This window comes from Galeopterus variegatus, unplaced genomic scaffold, assembly GCF_000696425.1.
Source record: "Galeopterus variegatus unplaced genomic scaffold, G_variegatus-3.0.2 Scaffold3886, whole genome shotgun sequence".
NCBI classification, from domain to species: Eukaryota; Metazoa; Chordata; class Mammalia; order Dermoptera; family Cynocephalidae; genus Galeopterus; species Galeopterus variegatus.
Window position 1 is genome coordinate 158,265 of NW_007729997.1, and position 8,100 is coordinate 166,364.

Genomic DNA, 8,100 nt, shown 5'->3' on the forward strand with positions numbered 1-8,100 from the left:
GGACATCTGGAACAATTTTTTTTAAGTCTATTAAAGTTACCTTATAAATGTTATCAATTCAATTTCTGAAATCGATGTGTCAGTTATATTAGAGAGAAACATTAAAATAACAACAGTGCATTTATTTGACCCATGTAAATGTCAAGTGACTGATAAATAGAATACATTAGTACCTCTTTATTAATTTTTATTTAGACCTAGGTATATTAGTTATATTTTCAAACTCCAAAAAGAAAACATTATATACTTAAATTTTTTTCACTTAAACAGGTAGTTACAATTAGCCAAATAAGAGAATACCATTTGGAAATTGATTTAGCTATAGCCTTCCTTGCTATCAAAATGGGTTAGTTCTAAATTATACCAAGCAAATTGGACAGGGTTTAAAGTGTGGTTGATTTAATTAGCCACTCTTCTCTTAGAGAAAGGTGATGATTACCTGCAAGCTTTGGCCCTTACTACCCTTTTTATAAGAAAAACGACTTTGTGTTATTCTAAATGTTCAATCAAAGCTGTATTTTTTTCACTAGCTACACTGTCAGAATATTTGAATGCTAAAAATGTAAGTATAGAATCTAAAAATAAATAGAACCACCTCCAGACTATAAATCCATACTTTTGTAGAACATGACATCTAAATAAAAGATGCAAATACAAATACAAAAAATATTTTGTAGTGGCTAAAAATGAAGGCTCAGAGGGCCTCAATTTGAATCTAGGCTCTACCACATAGGAGGTATGAGAGCATGGAAAAATTACTTACCCACTTTAAGCTTAAATATTCTCACCTGAAAAGTGAAAATAATAATTGCACCTGCCCATCAAAGTCTTTGGTAGGATAATACAAATAATGAAGAACAAGCTCTCAACACAGTGCCTGGCAAATCACAAGCACTCCATAAATGATAGCTATTATTATAGGTAAAATAACATCTAATGTAATCAGCCTGTATTCTTACAAAACAACAACACAAACCTACAGACAAGTTTGACTGCCAAAAGGAATATACTCCAATGTGTCCAGTACCCATACAGATAGTCTAAATAACCCAATACATATTTAGGGCATTATGATTTCATTAGCTCTAGGGCCAAGTGTCTGAAAGTCTGGAAATGGTTGCCTTTGGAAGAAAGTGAGAGACACATATGGAAGATAAGTAAAGGTGCAATGAAAGGAAGTAGAGAACAGTGATACAAATCTTACGAGGTCCCGGGCAGTTTTCTCATATTTCATATGTGTTTTTCTAGCTAATGTTCAAAACCAGAGGTAGAGTGAACTGTCATGATTCCCTTTTACAAATGCTAGATCTAGGATGTAGACAAGCCTATTTAACTATGTCTAATGAATAATCAGTTAGTGGGGAGATGGGATTAAACCCCAGGTTTGTCTGCACCTGAATTGATTGGTAGTCTTTACAGCTGTATTATATGGCCTCCTGTAAGTAGAGTTTCAGACATGTATTTGGATAGACTGTGATTGCAGAAATAAGAATGTGGATCATTAGACTGAAAGGGAGTTTCATCTAAATAATTGAGGAGAAGGTGGGAAAAACAGCTTCCATGTACCACTACTTGAGGCAATGAAGCTCTAGTGGTTGAAAGCTTGTTTGGCCTTTGCATAACATGAACTTAATTTGCATTTTCAGTTCTAACAATTCCTCTTGATGTAACATTGTTGTGGGACTTTCACCTCTCCAAATTTTGGTTAATTTATCTCCAAAATGGAAATAGTAAGGTAACTTTGAGGACCAAATAAAGTATCTTCAAAGCATTTAGCTCAAATTCTAATAAACAGTGATATGGTTATTTTGATGTATTTGTGTTGTTATGTTGTTTAAATAACAAGAGTAGTCCATGATCTGAAAGATAAAACACACATTGGTAAAGATGAAGAGCAAAATCAACCCCTTTATGAGCACAGATACAATAGAAATATGCATAATACGTGGATGTGATCAGCTACAATTCAGCCATGCATGCCAGATATCATGGAGTTGGTGGAATTAATCTACATAAACACATATTGAATAAAACAACATATTAAAACATAACTAAGGAAATTTTAATTGCATTAATAATTCACAGTATTTGAATTTTTGGCTGGAATAGTGTCATTGTCTTCTGCAAGGTGAAGTAAAGATTTCAGTATCCTCAATGTCCTGATGTCACAGTTTTGCTCAGTGATGAGTTAGTCATGTTGAAGTATTAGTTTTAAGGACAACAATCACAGAGATTACTTATATAACAAGAGGACTCTAGTGCTCCAATTTATACTTTATACATAGTAATACTCTCTCCGTAAATGTCAGCAACATTTCACTGTATGTCAGAACTGTTGACAGGTGAAGAGAATGTAAACAACATTATTTCCTCATTTCATAGTGATGCATGAAGAGTTTGGAAATAAATCCATGGAGTAAGGGAATCAGAGACATCGGGAAGAGTTAGAAGCCATCATTGACAATCTCCCCCAAAGAAGGCATGTCGCCATAGCCATGCCCATGACCTTTGCTGTCTTGATTTCTGAACAGAGGCCCTCGAGAAGCACTTCATTCGGTGACCTAGGCAACCAGAGGGTTTCTTGGGAAGCCACATAAATCTGGAAAGGTTTTTGGTCTCAAGGGACAAATAAGGCTTTGGATATAAAATTAGCAGCCAAAAGTCTTAAGTCCTGGAGTCATACAGACCAGGATTTTAATTCTAGCCTGCCACTTACGAGTTCAATGATCTTGTCCAAAGTTAATCAATCTCTTTAAGCTTCAATTACTATATATCTATAAATGTTATTAACAATTGCAATGTGGAATTATCTGATTCAGAATTAATTTAGATGATAATGTTCTAATTGATAATAATCCAGTCTAAATGTCCTTCACATGTCTCCAGATTTAATTCCTTTAGTTTATAAAAATGGATTCATTGTTTATCAGATTACAAAAACTCTAAATAGTATTGTAATTTAAAATTATGCTTTTTCTATAGTAATCACTCAATATGGACTACCTATTCTAAAAGCTACAAGATGAGAACATTGTACCTCTACTAATTCAATACGTTGAAGCTTTAAAAATAATTATATTATGAAAGTTGTTTTGATATCAATCAAATACCTAATAATTTTATTATTCAATTTGTTCTATTTTGGTAAGTGCAGGGAAAATAAAAGCTTTGATTTTTAAAAAGCTCAGACTACATGATCTTATAGAAGTAGAAAAATATGGAGTACAACTCCAAACACTAGTATGATTTTAGTGCTATACATGGAGAAAAAATACCAAAAGTACTATACAGTGGAGCACTCTGGTCATATTCCTTGCAGTTTTACTCAAGAAATTGTTTGGCACTGGAGTATAGAAGATGATTTATTATAGACATCAATTTTATATTCTGATATGGCCTTTATTGAAATTTTTCTTGGTATTTCTCCCTTTATGGAAATTCTTCCTCTCAGAAAAGCTATGAAGGAATTGCTGACTATTTGTCATGTAAAGCACCTATGTTATTTCATTCTTGTCTATGAAAAAATTCTATATACAACCTAAAACTTAATCCTGAATTTTTATAGCAGAAAGAAGCCTTGGCAATGAAATAGAAATGAAAATGTAGCATTCACAATTGACAATTTGAGGGGTAAGAGTAAAGATCCAAGCCCCAAACACAGAGGTCTTTTATAGCTACATACAAATGGAGGGGAAAAGAGAAAGAATATGTTAATTCCCCAAACTGAAGACAAGGATAAGAAAGTGTTATGACTTTCAACTCCATTTGCAGTGCTTCTACCTCAAAGCATCATCACATATCACAAGTTCTTGTTCTGCAACAGTAGTGATGCAGTTTCAAATATAATGGTACAGGAAAGTGAGCCATCTGAAAAATCAGCAGGAAATTGTTGTGCCAAAAGATAACCTCTTTTAAGAAAAAGACTTAATAGGAATCTCACTGTGCATAAAACAAGTTATTTAGACATAAGTAAATTGACATTTCAGTCATTTCAGCTCTTTATATCTTGGACACGATTAAATCTCTCATGTGAATCAAATTCTTATAGCTTCTTGGAAAGCATATGTTGGGATATATGATTAGAGTGAATCCATGTATTGAATCATACAAACAGTGAGCCAAACGTATTTAGAAAAGCTTTCACCTATTTTGGCATGCATTTAGTCTGAATATATGCAGCAAGACAATTACAAATGTCTCTTTAGTATTAGAATATAAAATATTTTAAAAGGAGAAACTCAGGAAAATAATATTTACCTTCTTTCTCACTTTTGCTGTGATCATATGAGTTGAACTTGGTTCTCACTTCACTTTAATATGAAACAAGCAAGAATATGCTTCAGGATCTTTTTAACAACTTTACTGAGAAACAATAAACTTCAGCTACTTAAGTTATCTGATAGTCTACATTTGGTTTGTTTCCTGGTTTGAGCTATTGTGATTACAACAGCTATGCATATTTATATTCAAGCCATAACATTGACATACCCAGGAGTCAAATGGCTGGACCATAAGGTAGGCCTATGTTTAATATTTTAAACTGCTAGATAGCTCCCCAAAATTATTATACCATTTTACTTGCTACTAACAGGGTATGAGATGCCCAGTTGCTGAAAGTCCTTATCAACATTTTGTATTATCAGCCTCTGAACTATCCTCTATTCTCATGCATATGTAACAGTATCTCATTGTGTTTTAATCTGCATTTCTCTGATGACTAATGATATTTAATATTTTTGTGTGTTCTCATTGGACTACTATATAAATTATTTTGTAAAGTATTCATTAAATAGTTTGCCCATTTTCTTTTTTTTTTTTTTTTTTTTTCCTTTTTGTCTTTTTTCATGTCTGTCAACGGATCGCAACCCTCAGTGTCGCGCCCGTACCAGACCGGGACCGGCAACAGGATCGCAACCCTCGGTGTTGCACCCGCACCTCGCTCAGCCAGGGAGCGGACACCGGTCTGTATGTGGGATCCGAACCCTCGTTGGTAGCGCCGCCGCACTCCCAAGTGGCGCACTGTAGCAGTGCGCCACCGGGCTGGTCCTAGTTTGCCCATTTTCAAATTTGGTTGCTTGATTTCTTACTACTGAGCTATAAGAAGTTTATATATTCTGGACGTTTAAGTCCTTTTTCAGACTTATTATTTCAAACATTTTCTCCTGTGGTTTGCCTTTTTATTTTCTTAATAGTCATTCAAAGAGCAAATATTCTTAATTTGAATGAATCCAATTTCTCAAGCTCTCAGGTAATTTTAAAGCAGTGGAAAATTATTTTCCTGAAAACTGTCTAAATCAGTGTAGAGTTATTCTGGTTTTTCATTCACATGCGAGCTTATCCTGCTCAGATTTTTATAACACAAAAAAATTATCAGTTTCAAATAAAAACTTTTACTTTTGCAGAATGAAAAAGAAAATTAAAATTAAAAGAAAATGACATCAAGTATGCTAACCTCAAATATAAGAAAGTTAATATCTATAATGAATAAAGAATTAATTTGTACAGGCACAACTTAACAAGACACACAATAGAAGTATATATAATTAAATATAAAATAGTAATAAAGAAATTAAAATAAACTAAGCTTAGAATGTAACTCACATTTTTAAAAATGTTAAAAATTATGCTGTGCAATATGGATGAGAATGTGATGAAACACATTTAAGCATAGGAGGTGATGTAAATATGAGTAGTTATTTTGGGAAATATTATGGCAATATTTATGAAAAATCATAATAATTATATTATTTGATATTAGAATTGATTTCAAGTAAATCAAATAAAAATTAGAAAGAAAGAACTCAAGCTCTTATGGAGCCATATTTATAATAATAAAATAACCATTAATAAAAATCTAAAAACCTAACCAAAAAACCAAAACAATTCCAGTAATGTTATGACCACTTAAATGTTGAAATATCGCTTTAATAGAAATATTTTGTAAGCTTTCAAATAATATCTATATAAGACTGTATAGAAAGTAGAAAATAACAACTAACATTGTAAAAACTTTACTATTTATAAAATTATTTCACTTATCACATTTTACTCTCAAGCAACTCTAATAGTCAAGAATACATAGTATGGTGGGTCCTAAAAGTAAACAGGCAGTAGTCAAATCACAGTTTATAAGCTGTATAATTTAGGAATCAATGTTTAATAAAATTTATTTGTTCTTATGTTGGTGCATGCCCTGTCAGTTTGTCCACGCCACATTTTTTCAACATCATTTTCTAATCACTCCCAGAAAATTTAAATATCACACTCTCTCCAGGATGTACCTCAGTGCTGCAAATCACCGCACACCTCTAAGTAATGAAAATAGCATTCCCATCATCGGGCTTGTTACCTACTCATAACCTAACTCGACTCCTATTGGAACCTGCTTGGCATCAGTGAAGATCGCCATGAACACCGCATACTGGACACACGGACGGGTCCTACATCTCCAAAAACAAGCACGACGTGGGAGACGCCATCCGAGAGAAGAGAGCAGAAGGAAAGCTGCGGAGGGAGGATATTTTCTACTGTGGAAAGCTGCGGGTTACAAATCTTGACCCAGAGGTGGTGCGCCCAACCCTGAAAAGGATACTCAAGATCCTCAAACTAGATTAGGTGGATCTTTACATCATTGAAATACCCATGGCCTTTAAACCTGGAGATGAAATATATCCTGTAGATGAGAATGGAAAATAGTTATATCACAAGTCAGATCTGTGTGCCATTTGGGAGGCTGGAAGCTCGCAAAGATGTTGGCTTGGTGAAATCCCTCCGAGTATCCAATTTTAACCACAGGCAGCTGGAGCTCATCCTGAACAAACCAGGACTCACAAACAAGCCAGTCAGCAACCAGGTTGAGTGACACCCGTATTTCACCCAGCAAAAACTGTTGAAATTTTCTCAACAGCATGACATTGTCATTATTGCATATAGCCCTTTGGGGACCGCTAGGAATCTGAAATGGGTGAATATTTCTTCTCCACCTTTGCTAAAGGATGCATTTCTAAACTCAGCGGGGAAAAGGTACAATAAGGCTGCAGCTCAAGTTGTTTTGCATTTCAAGATTCAGTGAGGAGTGGTCATCGTTCCTAAAAGTTTTAATTCTGAAAGGATCAAAGAAAATTTTCAGGTCTTTGACTTTTCTCTCACTGAAGAAGAAGTGAAGGAGATTGAAGCCTTGAATAGAAATGTCTGCTTTGTGGAAATGCTCATGTGGCATGATCATCCTGAGTATGCATTTCATGATGAATACTCACTTCAGAGAGTTCCTGAATAAACTTTTTCCTCCCATGTGTGCCAGGACTTTGGGCTGGGTGGTCCCCACATATGTGGAAATGAAAGGGGTTTTGCTATCCTCAGATGAGGTGGTGATGGAAACATGCTTCACTTTTATGTAGTTTAAGTGACTTGCTATTTTGAAGAAAAACTTTGACTTGCTATGTTAAAGAGAAAATGTTTAAATCTGTTGAAATAATTCTTTGGAAATTATCAGCTAATATTTTATTAGATAGATGTCTTCTAGGTTCCAGGCATAAAAACATTAGACTTTATAAAAGGTTTCAAAAGTAATGTATGAACACAAATAACTCAAGAATCAGGGTGCTACTGTTGGTAGTCTGAGTTCTTTTGCAGTTTACAGAACAAGAAAAAGGGTGGAGAGCCAGAAAGTGCCAGTGTGCTGGCAGTGGCCTTGATGGTTTAGACCCCTGGTTGTAATACGTACACAGCCAAGATAAGATCCACATATGCATTACTAAGAAGGAAATGATTTTCTGCACCTTGAGTACAGAGAGCTGAGTGTAGAAAAGTCTTAAAACAGAGCTAATTAAACACTCCCGTGGTCAGCAAAGCCTTAATGATTTAACTGTTGCTGCTTGTTTCCATCCAATGTGTATTTGTTCTGCTTTTACCCAGCCTGAAGGGTGGATAGTTACTGGTTCTCTCTGGCCTGAGTTTCAACACAGCTGGTGATCCATTCTTACCCTGTGTTATCATCACTCTTTCCCAGGTTCATCATACAGCACCATTGTGTGAAGTGACTTGAAACAACCAACGTACACAAATAAAACCCTCAGTTGTAAAATAACCCAAAGATGATAT

The 8,100-nt window shown here is 34.6% G+C and overlaps 1 pseudogene; it reads left to right on the forward strand.

Moving 5' to 3' along the window:
* The first annotated feature begins 6,275 nt into the window (after positions 1-6,275).
* On the forward strand, positions 6,276-7,276 carry LOC103601803 (annotated as a pseudogene).
* The last annotated feature ends 824 nt before the right edge of the window (positions 7,277-8,100 follow it).